Below are 24,449 nucleotides of genomic sequence, written 5' to 3' on the forward strand. Positions count from 1 at the left end.
GAGTTCCCACCGTCCAGCTCCCCCCCACCGGAACCCAGCATGACATGGTATGGAATACCCTACTCTATTTGGCCAGGTGGGGTCAGCCTGCTCGGCTGTGTCCCTTCCTGGATTCCGGTGAAAATTAACCCTGTCCTGGCCGAAACCAGGACAGCATCTGAGACACAAGGCTCCAGTAGGAGAAGGCAAAAATTAACTGGGAGGTGTGGTAGATACACCAGAAGGCTGTGCTGCCATTCAGCGTGACCTGGATAGGCTGGAAAGCTGGGCAGAGAGGAACCTGATGAGGTTCAACAAAGGCAAATGCAGGGTCCTGCACCTGGGGAGGAACAACCTCATGCACCAGTACAGGCTTGGGGTGGACCTGCTGGAGAGCAGCTCTGCGGAGAGGGACCTGGGTGTCCTGGTGGACGACAGGTTAACCATGAGCCAGCAGTGTGCCCTGGCTGCCAAGAAAGCCAATGGGATCTTGGGGTGCATCAAGAAGAGTGTGGCCAGCAGGACGAGGGAGGTTCTCCTTCCCCTCTACACTGCCCTGGTGAGCCCCCATCTGGAGTACTGTGTCCAGTTCTGGGCTCCCCAGTTCAAGAAAGATGAAGAGCTACTGGAGAGAGTCCAGCGGAGGGCTACGAGGATGGTGAGGGGACTGGAGCATCTCCCCTACGAGGAGAGGTTGAGGGAACTGGGCTTGTTCAGCCTGAAGAAGAGAAGGCTGCGAGGGGACCTTATAAATGCCTACAAATATCTGAAGGGTGGGTGTCAGGAGGATGGGGCCAAGCTCTTTTCAGTGGTGCCCAGTGACAGGACAAGGGGCAATGGGCACAAACTGAGGCACAGGAAGTTCCGTCTGAACATGAGGAAGAACTTCTTTCCTCTGAGGGTGACGGAGCACTGGAACAGGCTGCCCAGGGAGGTTGTGGAGTCTCCTTCTCTGGAGATATTCAAGACCCGCCTGGACAAGGTCCTGTGCAGCCTGCTGTAGGTGACCCTGCTTTGGCAGGGGGGTTGGACTAGATGACCCACAGAGGTCCCTTCCAACCCCTACTATTCTGTGATTCTGTGATTCTGTGAACTGTGGATACATAAGGTACTGCTTTGGTGTGGCCTGGATAAATGCCAGGTGCCCACCAAAACGGCTCTATCACTCCCCTTCCTCAGCTGGACAGGGGAGAGGAAATATGATGAAACACTCAAGGGTCGAGATAAGGACAGGGAGAGATCACTCTGCAATTACTGTCATGGACAAAACAGATTGAACTTGGGGAGGAAAAAAAGTTTAATATATCACAAGTCAAATCAGAGTAGGATAATGAGAAATAAAACTAGATCTTCAAACACCTTCCCCCCACCCCTCCCTTCTTCCTGGGCTCAACTTCACTCCCATTCCTCTACCTCCTCCCCCTGAGAAGTGCTGGGGGATGGGGAATGGGACTTGCGGTCAGTTCATCACACTTTGTCTCTGCTGCTCCTTCTTCCTCAGAAGGAGGACTACTCACACTCTTCCCCTGCTCCAGCGTGAGGTCCCTCTCACAGGAGACAGTTCTCCACAAACTTCTCCAATTTTTAAAAGAGGGTTTGCTGTAAATAACGATAAGCTAATGTCACTAATTACTTTTGCACTTTTTATTTGAAGGACTAAATATCACTTTACAAACAATAGCTGAAACACAAGTTGCAAGTTTTGGACAAACTAAAAGATCAAGTGTCAATATGGACATATCCTTGGTGCATTTAAAATCATGCAGGCATACAAGAGTTGATACATGAGCTAGGCCTGTTAATCCAAAACAGTATTCCACCTTCTGTATATGGCCGCAAGCTTATATAGTAGCACAGAATCATCACATACACTGTCAATTCACAAGATTCTTGCTCAGAAACTGGAATAAACAAGAAAAAGGAGTGCTAAAATTCCATGTGTGGCTGGCTGTCCTCTGCGTACATCTTTAGGACAGACTTTTCTGCACTTTGGATCCCTTGCCACACTGTACCATTTACAGATGATTATGCCTTTTCTTAAACTGCTGCAGCTGCACTGAAGCTCCAGTACAACTGCTAGCATCCATAGGCAAAAAAACAGAGCATGAAGTAAGCCCATAGCAGAGCTGAAGGACGAACTAAAACCATCTTGGTCCGCATCAGAGATAAGGCTAGAACATCCACTGTGACCATCTGGGCTGATCTATTTTGTCACAGAAGTCATGGAGATTTCCTGAACTACTGCTGAGTTCAAGTAGAATATGTCTTTTAAGAAAGATATGTCTTGAGGTTAAAACTACTAGAGCTGGAAAACCCATTATAATTTTCATCAAACTGTTCCAATGGTTAATTGCTTATTTAGGAAAAATTGGACCACTCAGTTTTATTCTGATTTTGTTTATCTTGAACATCCAGCAATCAGATCCCATTATGTCTTTGTCAGTTAGATGGAAAAGACAGGTATTGTTTCTGTTTCATTACAGATACTTTTGGACTGCGGGCAATACACATTTCTGTTTGATAAACCAAACAGAAAAACTTCCTTGCATCACACCACATGAATCAATGATTTTTTTGGCTCTTCTCTCAACCTTTTCTGTCTATGTGGTGGGTTGACCTTGGCTGGATGCCAAGTGCCCACCAAGCCGCTCTATCACTCCCCCTCTTCAACCGGACAGGGGAGAGAAAATATAATGAAAAGTTTGTGGGTCAAGATAAGGACATGGAGATCACCCAGCAATTATTGTCACGGGCAAAACAGACTTGACTTGGGGAAATCCATTTAATTTATTGCCAGTCAAACCAGAGTAGGATAATGAGAAATAAAAAACAGATCTTAAAACACCTTCCCCCCCCCCTTCCATTCTTCCTGGGCTCAACTTCACTCCTGGATTCTCTACCTCCTCCCCCTGAGAAGTGCTGGGGGATGGGAAATGGGAGTTGCGGTCAGTTCATCACATGTTGTGTCTGCCATTCCTTCCTCCTCATGCTCTTCCCCTGCTCCAGTGTGAGGGTCCCTCTCACGGGAGACTTCCCAACGGTGGTCCTTCCCATGGGCTGCAGTTCTTCATGAACTGCTGCAGCATGGGTCCTTTCCAACATCTTTCCCCCCGACCAGTGCAGTGGGACGGGGAATGGGGGTTGCGGTCAGTCTCTGCCGCTCCTTCCTCCTCACTCTTCCCGGGGCTTCTGCTGGCTTCTCTAGGATCAGTCGCATCACCGTACTGGGCACCTTGTGGCACCCGTCTCTGCCACTCCGCATTTGGGGATCTGAACCTGACTCCCTTTCAATTGGCTGCTTCTCCCCTGGATTTTCACAGGCCAGTGAGAGCTCACGGGACGCTGCCAAAACCGTGATGCTTTCCAAGGTGCAGGCCTCTCTCTCGGGGTGAACCTATTCCAGGGTGCCCAGCCCTTCACAAAGAAAAGAGAACTCTCCCTGCCAGCATGGGCTCCTCTCCACGGGGTCACAGCCTCCTTCAGGGCACATCCACCTACTCTGGCATGAGGTCCTCCAAGGGCAGCAGGTGGATATCTGCTCCACCATTAACCTCCATGGGCTGCAAGGGGGACAGCCTGCCTCACCATGGTCTTCACCACGGGATGCAGGGGAGTCTCTGCTCTGGCACCTGGAGCACCTCCTCCCCCTCCTTCTTCACTGCCCTTGGTGTCTGCAGAGTTGTTTCTCTCACATATTCTCACTCCTCTCTTCCAGCTGCTGTTGCACAGCAGTTTTTTCCCCCTTCTTAAATATGTTATCACAGAGGTGTTATCGTTGTCGCTGAATGGCTCAGCATTGGCCAACGGTGGGTCTCTCTTGGAGCTGGCTGGCATTGGCTCTGTCGGACATGGGGCAGCTTCTGGCAGCTTCTCACAGAAGACACCCTTGTAGCCCCCCTGCTACCAAAACCTCGCCGTGCAAACCCAATACAGTCTACCAACAGTCTTCTTGAATCCTAAACTGGACAAAGCAAATTCCAACAAAAATTGTTTCAGTGCCAAATATAGAACTAGTATTGTCTTTGTCCCTAGAGATTTCTCTTTGTATAGCCAAGAATTACATGAGGCTTTTTAACCAAAGCACCATATGCTGTGTTTTCTAGGGAACTGTATTTTGAGAACACCTTGCTCAACTGACCTTCAATGGCCTCAAATTTGGGTGTCTTCTCTGTTCTTGAACTCTGTTATTTGGTGTGCAGACCAAATGGACAGGTAAAAAGGACAGTCTGCTTTCACTGTTCACGGATGTATTACTTAATAGTTAGCTACAAAACACTTGTCTGCTTGCACCCAACTTATTAAATAATCTGGACTGCATCAATGACTTATCTTTGTTGCTTACTACATCCCCAATCTTTTGGGTCATCTATGAGTTATCATTAATAATTTTGTACAATCTTTGATGTCATTTAAAACAAACAGTAAATAGCACATGGCCAAAAGCAATTCCTCAAATAACCCTAATATGAATATACTTGCTCAGTTAGAATCATCCATTTACTATTTTGTTTTCAGTTGTCACTTAACCAATATTCTATTAAATAACAGGTCATAGTAATTAATTTAGCATGACATATAAAAAAATGTCATGCAGGGTGTCTCAGTTTAACCTGGCAGCCGGCAACTAAGCACTAGACAGCTGCTCGCTCACCCCTCCCCTCCCCCCCCAGCGGGATGGGGAGTAGAAATGGACAAAAAGGGAAACTCATGGGTTGAGATAAAGACAGTTTAATAAGGCAACAAAAGAAATACTAATACCTATAATAATACTAATAATAGTAATGGTAATAATAATGATAATAATGAATATGCAAAACAAACTATATACAATACAGTTTTTCTCACCACCTGACAATCGTGTTGCAGCCTGAAAAAAATTCAAACTCCCAGTCAAGAGAGGATTCAAACTCACAGAAAAAATGAAAAGCCTATCGTTTCCTCCCCTGGACAACTCCCATTCATAAACTGAGCATGATGTTTATGGTATGGAATATTTCCATTGGCCAGCTTGGTTATCTGTCTGGCTGTGCTCCCTCCCAGCTCCTGCACACCTGTTCATTAACTGAATATGAGAAACTGGAAAAAGTCCTTGATTTCATAGCAACAACAGAAAACATCAGTGTTATCAACATTCTTCTCCTGCCAAATCCAAAACATAGCAACTACTGGGAGGAAAATTAACTCTATCCCAGTCAAAACCAAGACACAGTGTTAAGTCAAAATGTCTGGAAGAAGTCCGAGTATTACATAAACACTATTGTTATTTAAAGACTATATATTTTATTAAGTGTGTTGTTTAAGAAAACTGTGGTCAGATCTGTTTTTCATATACCCATATTGACCAACATCAGTTCTACTGATTTCCTTTAATAGCTTACTGATCAGACTTGTATTCAGTTATACAGTTTTTGCCTACATGGATGCTAGCCAATAATCATCTGGATCATCCTATTTATCCCTTTTACTACCAGTACTCTTAAATTCATCAAGTCTTCTAGATTGTCTTTCCCAGTTTCAAATTTACTGAAAACAAACAGTACCAATACAGATAGCTGCTCGGTCAGTTTGAATATAAACACCGAATTAGTGTTATCTGAACACATTACTTTAAACCTAGCTTTGATGGCTAACATGCTCTTGAGTTACTGCTGGAACAGGATGTGTTTTCTCACCTTGTGAGCTGATAAAAGTTAGGGTTTACCCATATGCTCCAAATATAGAAAAAATATTTATTCACTCTTTTGTGATTTACTAGCAACATTTCCATCATTTCTATAGTCCATATGATTCTTAGAACTAACATAACCCTCCCTAAATGTACCACTGCTAGCCATGCGGCCAGCAAGGGACACGAATGATGTTGTATTCTTTGCAGGAATAATTGCTGTTTACAGCACTGACTCATGTGAAGTAGTAGCTCTACATAAAATATTCCATCAGAGTAGCTGATGTGTTATCCCAAGATGGTGTGTTGAGGCAATAAAGAGCAGTCACTGTTCTGAGTATCTGTTGAAAGGGCAGAGTCAGCTTAAAATCCAGCCAACTTTCAAAAGTTAGTTAAAAGCAGTTCTATATTTTCCTACGCATCTCCTAAAGGACTTGTGAAGCTTATTTACAGAAACATGTCTTTCCTGCTATGCGACAGATGCACACAAAAGAAGAAATTGACTTAAAAACTTTGAAGTTAGCTACAGATAAAAGTGCAGACAGAGTAACCAGGGAAATATTTTTGTTCAGCACTACTTGCAACAGCTGGTATGACTCTCAGTGAGAAGTGTGTAGTTACGTTGACTCTGTTCCTTTCAGAAAGAAATGACCTGTGGAGAGACATGAAGAAGCAAGCAATTATTCAATCCACCTTCATTCCGTCAGACCAAAACTTCCTATACAAAAGATTTCTGCAAGTACATCACAACATGCTGCAACAACAACAAAAAATATTTATTAGACTAACTTTATCAACAGTTTATACCTGGGACAGCAGAGGACTAACCCCAATCTAGAAATTTCCTTTTATATTCCCCTCCTTATTTCCATTCACGCCACACCTTTTCTCTTTATATGCACAGTAGAACCTTCATCTTGGCTAGGAATTGTCATTCTTTTTTTCTTTCAAAGTAAACTTGGAAAAAAGATTTGAACTATCTTTGCACTACAGTTGAGTATATAAGGCTAGTAGCATTTATATTTTTAAGTATACTTCACACAAAATTAAGGCTGTTATGGGGCTTTTCAGAATCACCACTTGCTATTAATATTTATACCATCATGCTTTCACTCATCAAGGTAAGATCTACACAAATGATACCATAAATACTCTTGCTGATATCCACTTAAGCCAAAGTAGTAAATTTTGCATAATGTTCACTATGCTGAAGTGTATTCTCATCCGGACTGTAGTCCAAAACATGATTTTTCAGTTTTTAAGCCACTTTCAAACAGTTGTCTTCTGAATGCTAATTTCACTCTTGTGTTGGCAGATACATACAGAGCATGTCATGAATGTTGCCATGATTATACTCTCCATTTAGTAAACAGTATGAAATAAACCCACATTCAACAGCAATAATACAACTTGGACCAATCCTTGTGGAGTCCTGGCTGGACGAGAGGGGACATAGCTTGGTGCGTTGAGCAACCCAGGTTCCGATCCAGAAGTGAGCCTTGGGAGCGGCTGACACGGAACCCTGCTGGGAAGGCAGAGCGACGAGCTCGGGACACTGGAGCAGGGGGAACGTCACCGTTTCCTGCCACACTGTCACTTCCTTCCTGCCACGTTGTTGTTTCCTGCCACAGTACTGTTTTCACTTCGAGATGCAGCTCTGCACCAATCACAACGAGTTGCAGTAGTTTTGCCTATATATGGATCGGGGGTTTAACCATTCAGATGCTGTAATAGTTTTGCTATATAAACCTTGTTTTTGCTGACTAATAAAGGTGAACGATCATACTCATATTGGGGTCACATCGTTACAACGGATCCGTAACCCACGCCAACAAATCCTCAGGTACTCTTAAAGTGCTTCCTCTTCATTTACACTTCTTAAAATCATAGAACAGTTTGGATTGGAAAGGACCTTTAAAGGTCATCTAGTCCAATCCTCCTGCAATGAGCAGGGACATCTTCAATCAGACCAGGTTGCTCAGAGCCACTGTCCAACCTGACCTTGAATGTTTCCAGGAATGAGGCATCTACCACCTCTCTGGGAAACCTGTTCCAGTGTTTCACCACCCTCATCATAAAAAATTTCTTCATTATATCCACTCTAAATCTACCCTCCTTTAGTTTAAAACCATTACCCCTTGTCCTATCGCAAAAGGCCCTACAAAAATGTCTGTCCCCATCTTTGTTATAAGTCCCCTTGAAGTGTTAAAAGGCCACAATAAGGTCTACCCGCAGCCTTCTCTTCTCCAGGCTGAACAACCCCAACTCTCTCAGCCTTTCCTCATAGGAGAGGTGCTCCAGCCCTCGGATCATTTTTGTGGCCCTCCTCTGGACCCACTCCAACAGCTCCATGTCTTTCCTGTGCTGACGGCTCCAGAGTTGGACGCAGGACTCCAGGTGGGGTCTCACCAGAGCAGAGTAGAGGGGCAGAATCACCTCCCTCGACCTGCTGGCCATGCTTCTCTTGATGCAGCCTAGGATACCGCTGGCCTTATGGGCTGCGAGCGCACATTGGTGACTCATGTCTAGCTTTTCATCCACCAGCACCCCTAAGTCCTCCTCGGCAGGGCTGCTCTCAATCCCTTCATCCCCCAGCCTGTATTGATAGCAGGGGTTGCCCCAACCCAGGTGCAGGACCCTGCATTTGGCCTTGTTGAACCTTAGGAGGTTCACATGGGCCCACTTCTCAAGCTTGTCCAGGTCCCTCTGGATGGCATCCCATCCTTCTGGTGTGTCAACCGCACTACTCAGCTTGGTGTCATCTGCAAACTTGCTGAGGGTACACTCGATCCCCCTGTCTGTGTTATTGATGAAGATATTAAGCAGTACTGGTCCCAGTACAGACCTCTGAGGGATACCACTAGTCACCGATCTCCATCTGGACATCGAGCTGTTGACCACTGCCCTCTGAATGTGACCATCCAGCCAATTCCTCATCCACCAAACTGTCCACCTGTTAAGGGAGAAGCTGCTGCCCGAGCATTCACACACCATTCATAGAGTTGCACGCACACCATCTGAGACTTTAACTGCTAGGACCAAAGTCCCTTCACAGCAGGTGACTCCAGCGAGCCGACAGGTGCCCATTCTCGACTCCTCATACATACACACACTCACTGTCATTCACTTCCTCTTCTCTCAGGCTTGACCCTAGGTTTCCCGAAGCAGTCTCCTACATGACGTACATCAGACAAATTTATTGAGTGGTACAGTGGTGTAAAACAGCTCGAGCTGGGTGCCTCCGGAGAGGGACCCCGAACAAAGAAATCCCTGTGCAATTATACCCTTAAAATCTAAGCTCCCGCTGCACACGCACTCTCCCCACAGTGTCCACACAATAGCTGATCCAATGGTGTTATTTGGGTCTGGGGTCTTTTTGATCCTCACTGGCCCCAGGCTGATGATTCTTCTCTTCTCTTTAAAGAGGCCCTGCTGCTGTCTATTGACAATTTATAACTTCCTTGTCTTCTAGCTGCAACTAGATCCTTGAGGCCCTCCTTCACTTAGCTTGGCAGGAGTTCAACAAAAGTTCACTTAATCCAGGTGACAAATTCACAGCATGCAGCCTAAGGCTTAAGTGAAGTTAGCCACTAATGCTAAGCAAGTTAGTTATGCAAATATATATATACATATATATATATGAGTAGTATGCCAGAACACAAAACAGTGACTCTTCTTACATTTCTACTGATTTTTTCTATAACACACCCATCACATCCATATCTTTGCAATTTAGAGAGAAGGATGTTGTGGGGGACTGTGTCAAAGGCCTTACAGAAGTCCGGATAGATCACATCCATAGCTCTTCCCCTGTTCACTGACAAAGTCACGCCATCATAGAAAGCCACTAGGATGGTCAGGCAGGACTTGCCCTTGGTGAAGCCAATCACCTCCATGTCCTCCATGTGCCTTAGCATAGCTTCTAGGAGGGTCTGTTCCATGATCTTCCCAGGCACAGAGGTGAGGCTGACAGGTCGGTCATTCCCAGGGTCAGAAAATGCGAAGCAGTATGCACCGCTGATGACAACCCTCTGAGCTCTGCCATTCAGCCAGTTCTTAATCCACTCAATTCAATTTGCTTTAACTGAAGCAAAGAAGGCATTCAGTAGCTCTGCCTTCTCTGCATCCTCCATCACCAGGACACCCGCCTCATTCAGCAGCGGCCCCACATTGTCCCTAGCCTTCCTTTTGCTGCTGATGTAGTTGAAGAAGCCCTTCTTGTTGTTTTTGACATCCCTTGCCAGATTCAATTCCAGGTGGGCCTTGGCCTTCCTCGTTGCATCCCTGCATGCTCTGACCACATTCTTGTATTCTTCCCAAGTGGCCTGTCCCTCTTTCCACATTCCATGGACCTTTCTCTTCTGCCTGATCTCCGCTAGAAGCTCCTTGTTCAACCATGCAGGTCTCCTGCCTCCTTTGCTAGATTTCTTTCTCAGGGGGATGCACCTCTCCTGAGCTACCTCTCCTTGTTGGCCTGTCTTTCCTAAAGAGTCTGTAGCCATCCATGACAGTATGCCAGTCACGTGAGTTGTCCCACCACGTTTCTGTGATGGCGACCAAGTTGTAGCTGTCCTGCTGTATAATGGCTTCCAGCTCCTCCTGTTTATTGCCCATGCTGCGTGCGTTGGTATAGACACACTTGAGCTGGGCTGTCAGTCTCACCCCTGACCCTGGCACACCAAGCCTGGGCTCATCCCTAGTGAGGTGGGCGATGTCCCCTTCCCCCTTCGAACCTAGTTTAAAGCCCTCTCAATGAGCCCCGCCAGCTCGTGGCCAAGAATCCTTTTTCCCCTTTGAGATAGCTGGACTCCATCTGTCGCCAGCAGGCCTGGTGCCGTGTAAACCTCCCCGTGATCAAAGAAACCAAAATTCCACTGATGGCACCAGTCCCTGAGCCACCTGTTAACCAGGTGAGTTTTCCTGCCCCTTTCAGTGCTGTCCCCTGCCACTGATGGGATGGAGGAAAACACCACCTGCGCCCCTGATCCCTCAACCAATCGCCCCAGTGCCCTGAAGTCCCTTTTGGTGGCCTTGGGACTTCTTTCTGCGATCTCATCCCCGCCAACCTGCATTACCAAGAGGGGTAATAATCAGAAGGCTGCACCAGACCAGGGAGTTTCCTAGCAACATCCCTAACCCGGGCCCCAGGGAGGCAGCAGACTTCCCTGTGGGATGGGTCCGGTCGGCAGATCGGGCCCTCTGTTCCCCTCAGAAGGGAATCGCCTATGACAATGACCCTCCTTTTTTTCTTAGTTGAGGCAGTTGTAATACGTGGAGCTGTCTGACTCGTCCTAGGCAACCCCCTGGATGGAGCTTCACCCGCGTCCTCATTTGCCTGGCCCTCACATTCCAGAGCCCTCTATCTGTTGCTTAAGGGCAACTGGGCAGGTGAGGGAGGCCGGGAGGGGATTCGTTTGCCACCCCGAGCAGGGACCCATTTCCATTCCCCCCCATCTCTCAGGTCCCCTCTTTCTGCTTGGTGGCAAGAGGGTAGGGGGTCCTCTGCTTCTTGTGGAGCCGCCTCCTGCTGCCTTGGCCTCAGGGAGGGCAGGGTGCGGCTCCACCAGTCGATCTCCCTCTCACACTCCCGGATGCTTCTTAACCTCTCCACTTCCTCCTTCAGCTCTGCCACCAGGCTGAGCAGGTCATTCACCTGCTCGCACCGAACACAGCCGTTGTCTCTGCTGTCCTCCGGTACGAGCGCCAGGCTCAGGCACTCCCTGCAGCCAGAGACCTGGACACCTGTGTCCTTGCGTGGGTCCTCCGTCTGGGTCCCCACACTCCTTCTAGCAACACCTTTCCCACGGGCAGTAACCATAGTTAGAATATCTCCTGGATGGGCGATGCCCACTTCTTGAGTAGCCAGGAGGGGGGACTGCACCCTGCCCGCTCGCACTGCCTGCACAAACTGCTGCGCCACCTCTGTTCGCCGGCGCTCCCTGGGGCTGCTCTTATCCGTGAGGGGGTTCGGCCTCTGTCACACTCGACTCCGCCCCCGCTGAGTCAGAGCTGCCGCTCGTTGGCACCTCCCGCTTTCCCGCTGAGGGGGGGGGGGGGGGATGGGGTCTGCTCTCTCGGCGCTTTTTGCCGCCTCGCTGCTGCGGTTTTGCCACTGGAGAAAGGGTCCCTCGGCGCGAGCCTCTGCTCCAGAGCCCTTCGCCTTCAGTGGCTTCTAGTTTCCCTTCTTCCAGTCACTAGGAACTTCGCCTGACTGCCATGACTTTTCTGAAGGTCATAAAAGGAGAGGGGGCCTGCCCCTTGCTTTGTGTGCCCACCACCAGAGGACCCTGACCACCAGCTCAGAGACTGCCGCTGTATACAAGGGTGGTGATATCTTTTCTCTTATTTCTTCTCTTATCTCTCCTTTCATTTTGCTCTCCATCTCTGACTTTCTGGGCACATAAGGGGAAATGTTGTAAGTTTGTTAACCTGCTGTATTCTGTGATTTTGTGAAATCAGACATTGTGTTGTTGAAACCTTTGCCAAGTCAATATCTGTTTCCAACCCCACTGTGCTAAAAGTAATGTTATGAAGTTGCAAATTTATCATCTTTTGTAATTCCACTGTCTTCCAAGTAAGGCTTTGTTTTTAGTCAAGCCTCTTGGTCATTGTTATGACTCTTCAGTACCGCACAGAATTAAAAAGCTCACCTTCCCCTTTTCCCAGTGAGCGGGACGGGACAGACCCTCTGTTCCCCTCAGAAGGGTGTCACCTACAACTATAACCCATCTTTTCTTCCTCGTGGAGGTGGTCGTGATATGGGGGGTAAGCCTTTCTTGCCTTGGCAAGACCTCTGGTGTAGATGGACCACTGTCCACATCAGCCATTGACTAGCCTTCCACATTCAGAGCCTCATACATGTTGTACAGAGGCACCTGGGAAGGCGAGGTGGGCAAGGAGGGGGTTCACCTGATGCCTCGAGCATGGAGTTGCCTCCATTCACTCCTTTCCTTTAAGCTACTGTCTTCAGCCTGACAGGGGGAGGATATAGGATCCCCTTTATCTTGTGTTTCTGTCTTGGGGAGGGCAGAGCATGGTTCCACCAGTGTATCTCTTTCTCAGACTGATCTGAGTAAACAGATTGCAGTGTCATTTCTGAGTTGCCAGTATAGAGGACACCATCCTTTTCAAGACGTGCTCAATCTTAGAAAACAATTTTTCACTCCTAGGACTATCATTGCAGACAAGGCAAGAGATTCTGAGCAAAGGGAAAAAGTTGCCTTCTTCCCCTTAGCAGATGTGGTGACTGCAACTCAGGAGTACCAGATGGAGGTTGTCACCACAGCATCAATTATTGGGATAGGAAACTGCAACTTTTGTAAGGCCCAGAGCTATTTTTAGGAGGATTTTCCCAATGCTAGAATCAGTCCAGGGTGGATCCAATTTCCCTGGCAGTAAATACCATTTAGAGGGTGGAGTTGGCAAGGGACTGAGTTTATAAACTCATCCTTCAAATCTTATTCGCATTAGCTCTGCCCTTCTCTTCCTCAGTTCTTCCACTCCTAACTCATATCCTGCTGATTTGTTATTTTCTTTTTAAAGAAAAGATCTCTAGCTTTCCTAGAGAACTTCAAAAGCAGCCATTCAACTGCACCCAATGAACTTTTGTTTTTTTAAAAAAAAAAAAAAATCAAAGCCTTTATGTTTGCAGAGATAAATTGAAAGGTCAGAGTAGGGTGCAAACTGACTCAGTACTGGTTGTCCAAATGTGTATATAGAGAGCTTTGGTGCCTGTGCTGCTGCCCTGAGCACAGTGAAAACTGGACAGCATTTATCAGGCTTTGCTGCTGCTGCTCAGAACCACTGAAACCACAGAACAACAAGGTGATTTTTGTGCTGGCTCTAACAGAGCTCTGAGAAGCACATATTAAAATTACTAACTGGGAAGCAGTTCTGACTTAGGGTACTGGAGAGATTCTTCCTTCTCAGATTGGGGGAGCAGTAACATAGCATCAGATCTTCACTACAACTAGATGAATTCAGAGGCTCCATTGAGTCAGGACAGAGCAGTACAGTTTTACTGTAACTAAGTTTTGTGTAGTTAAACCCAATTTGCAAAAATACCATCACCTTTAAATGACACTTTGCTTAAGGATGGAGTTGACACCAAATACTGCTATACAGATACAAATAGAAGATGAAATCTGGAAAAAAAAAAAAAAGAAAAAAAAGAAAAAATTAAAAACAACTCCCCAGAATGTTATACCCTCACATTGGGTCTTCATTAATTATTCCTGAGTGCATAGTCCTCTGACTAAATGAAGCTTAACCAGATGGCACAGCATCATTTTTCTGCCATAGAGAAAAACTCACTCTCCAATTTCATAGGATGTCTAAATTATACAGAAACCCTCATATTCAGAGCACTACCTTGTAAGTTTATCTTTGATACAACCCAAGAAAAGAGTAGTCTGTAAATCCTGACTGGATGTTTCAGTCCCAGCAAAGCTAGAGGCAGGTTTGTAATATTGTTTGAATACTTGTAAACTAAGAATTTAAGAACCAGTAGGAATCAAAGTTTAAATGGACTGTTAAGAAAAAAAAAAAACCAAAAATATCTTTAAGTCCAGCTCAGCTTCCCCAGCTTGCTAAATGCAATCACTAGTGACTAAGTTAGAGGAAGCAGACATTGTACCCAAACTTTTTAAAAGCATGCCAGTTTTAAACAAGACAAATTTAAGTGTTGCTTAGCTATCTCTGCCTTTTCTTTGCCTCCATACTTTCTGGAGGTCCTTAGTTATAACTTATAAAGGTGGATAAGTTTACAAAAGACTGGCAAATATCCAAAGCAATTGCTGGCCAGTTTGCTATACTTTCCTCTTCCTTGCACTGCTGTCTTGGCTGCACTGGTGGAGACAAGGATGCACCAGAACAACAAGGTATCCTACAGATACACACTGCATCTCTAGCGCATAGTTTTTGGCATATTTAAGCTGTTCCCTTATAAGTTCCCTCACCATCACAAATGAATCCGGACTCTGACTTCTTGAAATGGGAGGAAGAGGGTTCTTTTTTTTGGATAGTGGGTTTTGTTTTTGCACTTAACATCCTGGAAAATGTACTTCTGAGAATTTTTAACATATGTTGCTTCTCTTTCTTTGCCATAGGTGAAAATCTGTGTAAGCAATGCCTTTTGTTCCTTAAATTAATGGATTGAGGTTTGCATGCCCATCTTCATGCAGAGTTTCTGCCCAAGAATTATTATGTTGCCTGCCATGGCAAAGTAGCTGTTTGGTCTAATGCAAGGAAGTCTAAAGTAAAATGCAGTTTAAAGGGAAGAAGCTGGAGAAGATAAAAAGGAGATTTGTTAGTGTAGGATGCTTATCCACAAGAAGGCAGTCCAATGATGTTTCTATTTAGACCACAGTCTACTTCACTTTCTGTACATTATATGTGCTGAGGTTCTACATGATGGTAGATCAATCGGTGGCATTTTGCAACTGATTAACTTCTGAACTGGCCTATCACATTTTTGGTGGAGGACTTCTGAGTAGAAGAGGATAAAGCTTTGAGTGGGTTGCTTTTTTTTTTTTGCATTATATAGCTACTTTACCACAATTAAGCGTATGCACTTGCAGTAAAGAGAAAAAGTACCTAGAAGAAAGTTATTTTAAAACCTGAAGTTTTCGTCAAATTTGCTTTTATTTTGATATTAGAAAAAATATAATCTTTTAAAAATAAAGTTTAGAAAAGCTAGTGAGAGTAATAACACTGTTTTTACTTTGAGTGTTCATGAATTCTGAAACTCAGATCTATAGAAGGGATGTTAAATTTAGTTTCCTCTCAGAGACGGGATTTTCTGCTTTTGACTTTTTGCAAATGGTAAGCAAATAAGTTAAAACTCCAAAGAAAGGTGAGGCACTCTTGTTCCTCTATTCCAAGACTTTGAAATTCTGAATCTTCTAAATCAGTTCAACGTTTAATTTTAAGAAGTCACTTTCACATTATCATTTTACTTGTAACAGTGGTGCTTTTATCCCTAGTAACTTAGTAGTGAGCTAAACTGTCCCAACAGATATCCCAACACAAGGCTCTGTATAAGGAAGAAACAATTCGTTCACAGGGTCTATTTTCAATAAATGTAAACTGAATGTGCTCATTCCTTGAGGAAATACAGAGCAGCATTAATTCACGCAGCTCTGGGACTCTGGCACACACAATGCCCTCCCCTTCAGTCCATCTCAGAATGACTTCGTACATCAAGTATCAAGTCACAAAAAGGCAAAGGACATGGAAATGAATGTCAAGAGGATTTAGGTCAAATTAGGACATTTGTATCTTTTCATTATTGCAGAATACTGGTAAAGCACACTTAGTATTTTAAGTACATTTTCCTAAATGCTTTTAGATTCTAGACTCTGACTCCAGTTTTAGAATCATCATGGAATTTAATTAGAATAAAAAGCTGCACTTTGAAAGGACTCATTCAGTGCTGCTGGTTTATTTTCACTTTAATAGAGACACTCTAAAGAGCTGGCAATATTTATCCTTGAGTATTTGATTTAAAAGGATACTAAAAGGCAAACATTCTATTTTTAACTCCTTAAATTAAAAACAGTTTCTGAACATAATGAATGAAGCTATTTAAGAAAACATTGTAAAACTGAAGATATTGATCAAGCACACTATTTTCTTCATTGACCAACCTTAAGATAACTTAATTGACACTCATGGCTATTATCTATTTTTCCTGTATTTGAATTTCCAGTCACTACACTTTGCAGTGTAGATATTCACTACCTTTACCTACAGCAGTGTTTTTCAAGCTTTCAAATGATAAATGATAGAATACATTTGAAATCCATAAAACCCATTGTAATCGATGGCCTTGCTGGACTTGTCAAATGCAAGACGAAAGACAAACTCGGACTGAGGCGTCTCTCAACTGAGGTGTCAAGAGCCGAAGAGATAACCAAGGAAGTAAATAACTGGTGCTTATCTTATCAGACAAAAGTAAGGGGGGATAGCCCATCACTGTAAACTCAGTGATCTGTGGGGCGCTGCGGAGGCTGCACAGCCAGAGATTGCTTCAGAGATTGCTTTGGATAAAGCACAGATGGCCCCTGGATGCACATACCAAGATGCCCGCTCCGAAGGCGTGTCACACTGCTGAGTCCCACTTCTGAAGACACGACATTCCATGCCAAGAGCCAATCGATACACAATAATTGACTTAGTCCCACCTCACCAAAAGATTTCCAAACATATAAAAATTGGCACTTGCAAACTCTCTTTGGGAGGAGGAGCCAAGCGAGAACTTCACCTGACGGACGGGTCGACGGGCCTGAACCTCTCTTCCCCCCCAAGAAGGGACGCCTTTTTGGTAAGAGTCGCGCCTCTGACTTTGTCAGACGTATCCCCGGGAACACATTGTTAACTAAAGCGCTAAACTATTACCTTTGAGCTCAACTTTTGTAGACAGTGCATTTATCAACGGCAATTCCCAATCTGTGATACCTGTTGCTTGAATAAATTACCTATTGTTTCAACTTTGCAAAACTGTTTCAGTGAAAGTCCTTGGAAGGGCTCTGGCAGGCAAGTTGAATATCAGACTCCCCTTACCCCCCCCTTTAACGCGACAGTAAAAAAAATTGGTGTAGTTGGCAGGATTGCCATGGATAAACTGCTACAAAAATACAAGTGTGCACCTTCACAAGCAGGAAATGAATGGGCCCAGAAATTCTGGAAAGGTGAGGATAAAGTGGTAGAACGTATAAAACAATGTTTAAGTGAGCATAAGATCAAAGGCACTAAAGGCAAAAAATTTATTTGTGCTGTATTAGGGGCTTGCCTATCTTGAGCGCAGAAAGAAATTAAAGAGGCCCCACCACCTGAAAAAATTGCAGATGTAGAATATGCTGCACTAAAATCATAAAATGAAGTGTTAAAAACTTCACTGACTTTTGAAAAGGAAAGTGGAAAGAAATTGGAGACACAAGTAGACACCCTAAAAGGTGAAATCGGTTACCTTAAATCGCAATTGTTTTGGGCCAATAGGCGAGAAAAACATTTAGAAGAAAAATTAAATCTCTCATTAAACCCGATACCATCCTTGGTCTCAGCTAAACAAATCCGCAAATTAATACATTATGCGGATCCCGAGACGTGGGATGGAGACATCTGGGACAGTGATGATAATGATGAACTGGAGGAAAATTCTGATTATGATGTGGCCCCAGAACCTATACCTATTCGACCATTGATTAAAACAGAAACCACCGATGAGGGTGGAGAACAGGCTCGTACTACTGTACGAACCATCCCATGGTCTCCTGCTGAACTGGCAAAATTGCAGGGAAAATATTCCAGGGGTCCGTAGGAGTCTGAGAGAGAATATGTATGTCGAGTCTCCCTCACCGGGGGAGACCGAATCCTCTCAAATGAGGAAGAAGCAGGAGGCTACTGGGGTCCTGGAGTATTTCTAACTACCACTCCAGGTAATCATAATTACTCATTAACTATGCGAGCTGCTTATTGGGCTGGTGGCATAGACCCGCATGACAGAGGAGAACCTCCTGTTATAAAAACCTCAGGGTTCTCTGATTTGGTGACATCTGTGCAAAAGGCTGCCTGCATACAAGCAATGCATGAGCGGGATGTGTTAATAAGATCCCCAATGTTAGCCCCTATAGATCGGGCAAGATTAACTCCACTGATCCGAGGCCTCCCAGACAGTTTAAAAACATATGTGGCCAATATACAAGATCGACTTCAAGTCACTCGCCCCAGACAAGGCCGATGCCCACGTCGAGGGCAAGATCAGGATCAGCACCAAGATCAAAATCAAGTAATCACTTGGAGTGAATTTGTACAAGATATAGTAAAATACAGGCGCAGGATGGGATGGATCAGATCCTCACAGTTATCTGATCCGCCACCTCGGCGACTTAGCCAGATTCACAGCCCTAAGGCTAAGCCCGAATGCAAATTAAAATTTGATAAGGAGCATAATGAGCTCTGGCGTAAAGCTCGAGCTATGGGATGCTATGGCTCCTACTGATTGGTATATCCACGACTGACCTAAAAATTCTGGTACAGTCGTTAAGCCATAAGCTTAATTCAGCAAAGACAGGTCAGCCGGCAGAAAACAAAGCAACTTTTAACACTGCACCCTCCACCCCACAGCAGGAGCTAATTGATCTGACAGACCCTCAGGCAAAACCCGCATATCCGCGGGGAGGGCTGTGAGCCTCCTTCCTCGGCGGGTACTAGCTATACCGTGGCTCTCCAATACACCTCCCGAACCTGTCATTGCCATCCCGGTGGGACCAAAGAAGGTTTTTGTAAATTTTCTCATTGATACTGGTGCTCAAATTTCAGTAATCACCAAGGAGACTGCAACATGCTTAAATGTAAAACCTGGTTGCCATAAAGTAAAATTTACAGGCATTGATGGAGTCATAAGGAAATGCCCTACAGTAAAAATTACCCTGTGGCTCCCGGGCGAACAAAGATTAACCCGCACTGAAGTACTGGTCGGTGCTGCTAACACTAATATGTTGGGATTTGATTTGTTGTATGGCAGAGTGTGGAAACTGCCTGATGGTACAGTTTGGAGTTTTGCTGGGCGAAAAATTAAACAGAATGAGCCTAAAAAAATTAATTTACTAGAAATGTCCATATCTTTACCACCATCAAAAATTACAAACACAAAACAGTACACCTTACCAGCAGCTGCGCAATTGGGTATTGACGGGGTGGTAAAAGACTTAGAAAACCGAGGCATCATCACTCGTACACACTCACCCTATCATTCCCCTGTCTGGCCAGTAAAAAAACCAAACGGACAGTGGAGACTCACGATTGATTACAGGCGATTAAATGCCAACACTGCACCTTTAACTGCAGCTGTACCTAGCATTGCAGAATTGGTAACTCAGATACAGGGAGCATCTCACACATGGATTGCAACTTTAGATGTGAAAGATGTGTTTTTTATGGTTCCACTCCAGGAACATGATAAGGCCCAATTTGCTTTTACCTGGAAAGGGATACAATACACCTTTAACAGGCTGCCTCAGGGATATAAACATTCCCCCACCATTGCTCACAATGCTTTAGCTAAAACACTGAGTGGAATTCCTATTCCATCAGACGTTACTATATATCAATATATAGATGACCTTTTGATTGGAGGGGAACAATTTGACACTGTTAAACAGGCTATGGAGGATGTGACATTGCAATTAACAACCCTGGGTCTGGAAATTCCCCCATCCAAATGCCAGGGACTCGCACAGGAAGTTCAATTCCTAGGGGTCTGGTGGATCAAAGGAGCCTTATCTATCCCTCCTGACACACTGGAGAAAGTAGAACAGGGACAGGATCCCTCTAATGTTAAGGAATTGCAACAAGTTTTAGGAACTTTAGTATACTGGCGTAAACATGTCCCTGGGTTTTCTATCATTGCTCGACCCCTTTACAATTTACTACGAAAAAGGAAATCATGGGATTGGACAAATCAACATTCTAATGCCCTGGAGACACTGGTAAAAGAATTGAGACTATTATTTCAGCAGCTAGGTCCTGTACGTCCCTCTGATCCAATTCATGTGGAATGGGGATTTAGGGAACACGGTTCTCACTGTAATGTTTGGCAAAGAGGACCTGAAGGGCCTGAGTGTCCACTGGAGTTCAGTTCAAAGTCCTTTAATGATACTGAATCGCGATACTCGGACCTGGAAAAGGGACTATTGTCTTTGGTACGAGCTGTAAGGGAGTGGAACAAATAAGAAAAAACAGAGTGTAATCATTCGGGGACCTTTCCCTCTGCTAGATACAATTTGTAAAGGGACAGTGCCGCCTGCTGGCATTGCCCAAAACCCTACAGTCCATAAGTGGTATGCCTGTCTGGAAAGCATCCATGAGATTATGCCTATTACAGAGGGCAGCACTAAAGTGTCTAAACTGCAAAAAGATATAGACAGCTCTTTGCTGTTCCAAACTCCTCCAAGCAAACCATCTCCGATTCGGGAGGCGCTTCCTCTAACAGAAACCAGCAACCTCGAAGGGGTATGGTTCACTGATGCATCATCCTATAGGCAAAACAGTGAGTGGAATTATAATGCAGTGGCGCTGGAAGTAGCCACGGGAGAACGGGTCAGCGAAACAGGTAAAGAGAGTGCACAAGTGGGGGAGCTTAGGGCAGTCTTATTAGCTGTACAACATGGTGCTGACTATGTTTACACTGACTCATATGCTGTTTTTAAAGGAGCTACTGAGTGGGTGAGCCACTGGGCAGCCAAGGACTGGCAGGTAAATAGAGTCCCAGTCTGGCAAAGTGACAGCTGGAAACAATTGCTAAAAATAGGAGAACAAAGGATACTGCACATATTGGTTGGGTGAAAGGGCATGATCGATCAGCCTCTATTGCTGCCCAGTTCAATCAACAAGTTGATAGCCTCACATGGCTACACAAAATTGATCTTGTAAGTGATGAATTAGAATGGGAACGTTTACTTGAATGGCTACATGTAAAACGAGGGCACACTGGCCGAGCTGATGTGTATCGGGAAGGCATAGCCCGAGGATGGCCTGTGTCAACAAAACTGTGTGAACAAGTGGTAACGCCTGTTCACAGTGTCACATGGGACTTGACAAAGATCATCCAAGTAAGGCATCTCCCATGCACATCCGAAACAAAAAACCACTGTGGCACACCTGGCAAATTGATTACATAGGTCCATTGAGACCCTCAGGGGGTAAAAAACATGTATTAGTAAGGGTGGAAGTTGTTTCAGGAATTACCATGACAACAGCTGTCCCGGCTGCAACTGGAGATAACACAGTTCACAGCCTGAAGGAATGGTTCAGCACACTCCCCCTTCCTGAGGAGATTCAAAGTGACAACGGATCACACTTTACAGCCACAGTGGTACAAGACTGGGCAAAAGAAGAAGGAATTTAGTGGGTATTCCATACTCCGTACTACCCCCAAGCCAACGGTACTGTTGAGCGAACAAACGGGTTAGTTAAGCGATTTGCTAAAACCCATGAATCTGGGTGGCATCTGCGATTATCCAATGCCATCTATCAATTAAATAATAGATGGACTGGAGACGGCTGTCCCAAAATGAAAGCATTCTCTGCTTCTGCCACAACTCTGGTGCCGAAGGCAGATGTAAAACCAGAACACCCTACTGGCTTTTACGCAGGCCAGCCAGTACTGGTTAAAATGCCTCAGATTGGAACAGTGGCACTAGTATTAACAAAACCAAAAAATCTTTACGCTTAGGAAGTGAAAGATAGCTCTGGAAAACTGCATTGAATCAGTACTAGATGGATAGTACCTACCTTTTAACCTATTATATGCCGGTTTCAATGACAACCGAGCATTTTCCTTTCTTTTCTGTTTACAGGTATTTTCCAAACGCTGGGAAACTACGCCTAAAATCAGGGACTGTCGTGTGTCAAAACACTAAAGGACTGCTGATTTTCATCTGTGGGATACTTCTAGTCCTAGTCAGTGGAATCATCTGTGAACCAAATTTTCCAGAAGGTCGAAACAATCTGACAAAAAAGACAATAGTGATTTAATTCTGATAGGAACACTGATTTCTAGTTTTACTTGTATATTATGTGACTTTTTTTTTTTTACTTTTTACTTTATTGTTTGGGTTACTGTTTTTATAATGCACAATAGTTTTATTTTGTTGTGGTTTTGATAGTTATAATTTACTATAGAATTGTCAATATGAATCTTCTATCATGCACTAGCAGTGGTAGACAAATATGTGTAAGTTTAACATGTGTTTACATATTAGGTGTAATGATTGTGCATGTGTTCCACAGAGATTATAATCAAAAAAGAAAGAAGTCTTTGGGTATGACAGAGGAAAACACAGCCTTTAAGTTGTTACAAGGATTTCTTAGAGTGATGAATTGGACTCAGGGAACCACTTGTCTTATGCTGCCAACAACCCCTGCAGAGGGACTCCCTTTTACGGTTATTCCCCTTGACTTAAAAGGAGCACTGCTGGATTTATGGGAAATGAAAGACAATACCATCTCCATACCATGGGTGCTGAGTTTCAGCATCCGTGCAAGGACAGGAACAACTCACACACATTGATGCAGTGCACAGTCGGATTCCTTTATTATTCCGCTTGTGCGGTTATATACATTTTCCATATCTGTACACGTGATTACGCTTATTCGGATAGGCTACAGACATAAATCACACACTGTTCACATGCCCCACATTCCCTTATGATTGGTAACTATGCACTAACACCAATAGCAACAGACTGCCTCCACGTCCTTGAACACATCTTGTTTTTGCTAACCCACATCATGTGCACTATCAGAACTTTCTCAATGGCTCTTCTTAGCTGTCTTTTCCAGCGGCCTGTTCAGTTATGCTGTTTTGCTTAAGCGGCCTAGTTGTGCTAATTCTCAAGCTACATCGACCCCAACACATGGGGAAGTGGAATTACCTACAAACATTATACTTATCCTTCAAACCTTAACTATACCAACATATGGTCTAATTCTAACTGCACTTGAGAGCTTGACAAAAATTTCCTGAATTTAAACAACAAGATAAAATTGTCTATTGACTGTACGGAGGTACCCTGGCTTGACCAGCCTCCTCGATCATTCTGGGGTGTACCTATTACCTTTAAATACAGTATCCCGGTACAAGCTGAATGGTGTATCCAATTTCCCTCAAACTATGGATCTAAGTGTAGTCCACAATCTAATGATGTACCTTGTATGTGGACTATTGCTGATCATAGAACTCGTTTTACACAATGGGGAGAAAAACCTCCAATTACCACGCCGCTAGGGCCAGTCCAATTATGGAATTGTACTAACAAGATAACTTGTTCTAATATTGATGACTACCCATGGGTATGGATGGTTGCAGACCTTTGCCATGCTTTAAGAAGTGTATGTTTATGTCATAATTACAGTGCTCCAATCCCTAAGACAAGGTCGAGTGTATGATAAAAGTGGATCCCAAACAGGTTAACACATGGGCATATCATATAGTTTCTAGCAACAATGCTGAGCCACAGGCCAAAAGATGCCGAGTTCCTTTCCAACATTATCTAAATGGACATAATAGCCTCGATGAACTCGAAAACAGTACGTGTAGCACTTTAATGCTACCTGCACCACCTGAAACTGTATGGGTGTGTTCTAATGGACAAATATCAGACTACATTCAACCCTATTGGGATGGATTAGAATGTACTCTAGGTATTCCAAGCTTGTGTCCTACTATAGCTTTTAATTTCATTCAATCCTTAACAAAATCACGAGGACATAGAGCTAAAAGACAGTCACAAATGTGGAACTCCATGCAAGAAAATGGTAAACTTTTTGCCTGGCCGAGCTATTATACACTAGCAATGAGAATAAACTTGGGAATGAAAGCTTTTTGGGGTTATTGGACAGTAATAACCAATAATCGATTATATATAGAAAATTTGACAGGGCAAGTAGAATCCCTAGCAAACTGGACAAAAACAGCAATTAATGCAGTTGACTTGCAGCTGCAAGCTACATCCAAAATGACGCTACAAAATAGGTTAGCCTTAGATATGATTTTGTTAAAAGAAAGTGGTGTTTGTGGATGGCTAAATGCCTCCTGTCCTGATGAAACCTGCTGTGTGTCTATCCCAAATGCATCTGTCACTTTACATCAAGCCATGAATGAAATGCGTAAGATTGCAGAGCAGTCTCAAGAACTCCGTGAAAATATGAAGCAGAAGCCCTGGGAATGGACAGGGTGGATCTCGAAAGTTTTTAATGGACTCAGACTAAGCATTAGTGGATGGATACAAAGTGTGATTCAATA

The 24,449-nt window shown here is 44.4% G+C and overlaps 1 long non-coding RNA gene across 2 annotated transcripts in view; it reads right to left on the minus strand.

Annotated features, from left to right (window-relative positions):
• Nucleotides 1–1,688: 1,688 nt before the first annotated feature.
• Nucleotides 1,689–24,449, minus strand: part of LOC142365655 (uncharacterized) — a 28,225-nt gene continuing 5,464 nt past the window's right edge. For both annotated transcript variants that reach the window (XR_012766526.1, XR_012766527.1), the window contains exon 3: nucleotides 1,689–6,296. This is a non-coding gene — a long non-coding RNA (uncharacterized LOC142365655). The remainder of the gene's footprint in view (nucleotides 6,297–24,449) is intronic.

This window comes from Opisthocomus hoazin, chromosome W (genome assembly GCF_030867145.1).
Source record: "Opisthocomus hoazin isolate bOpiHoa1 chromosome W, bOpiHoa1.hap1, whole genome shotgun sequence".
NCBI classification, from domain to species: Eukaryota; Metazoa; Chordata; class Aves; order Opisthocomiformes; family Opisthocomidae; genus Opisthocomus; species Opisthocomus hoazin.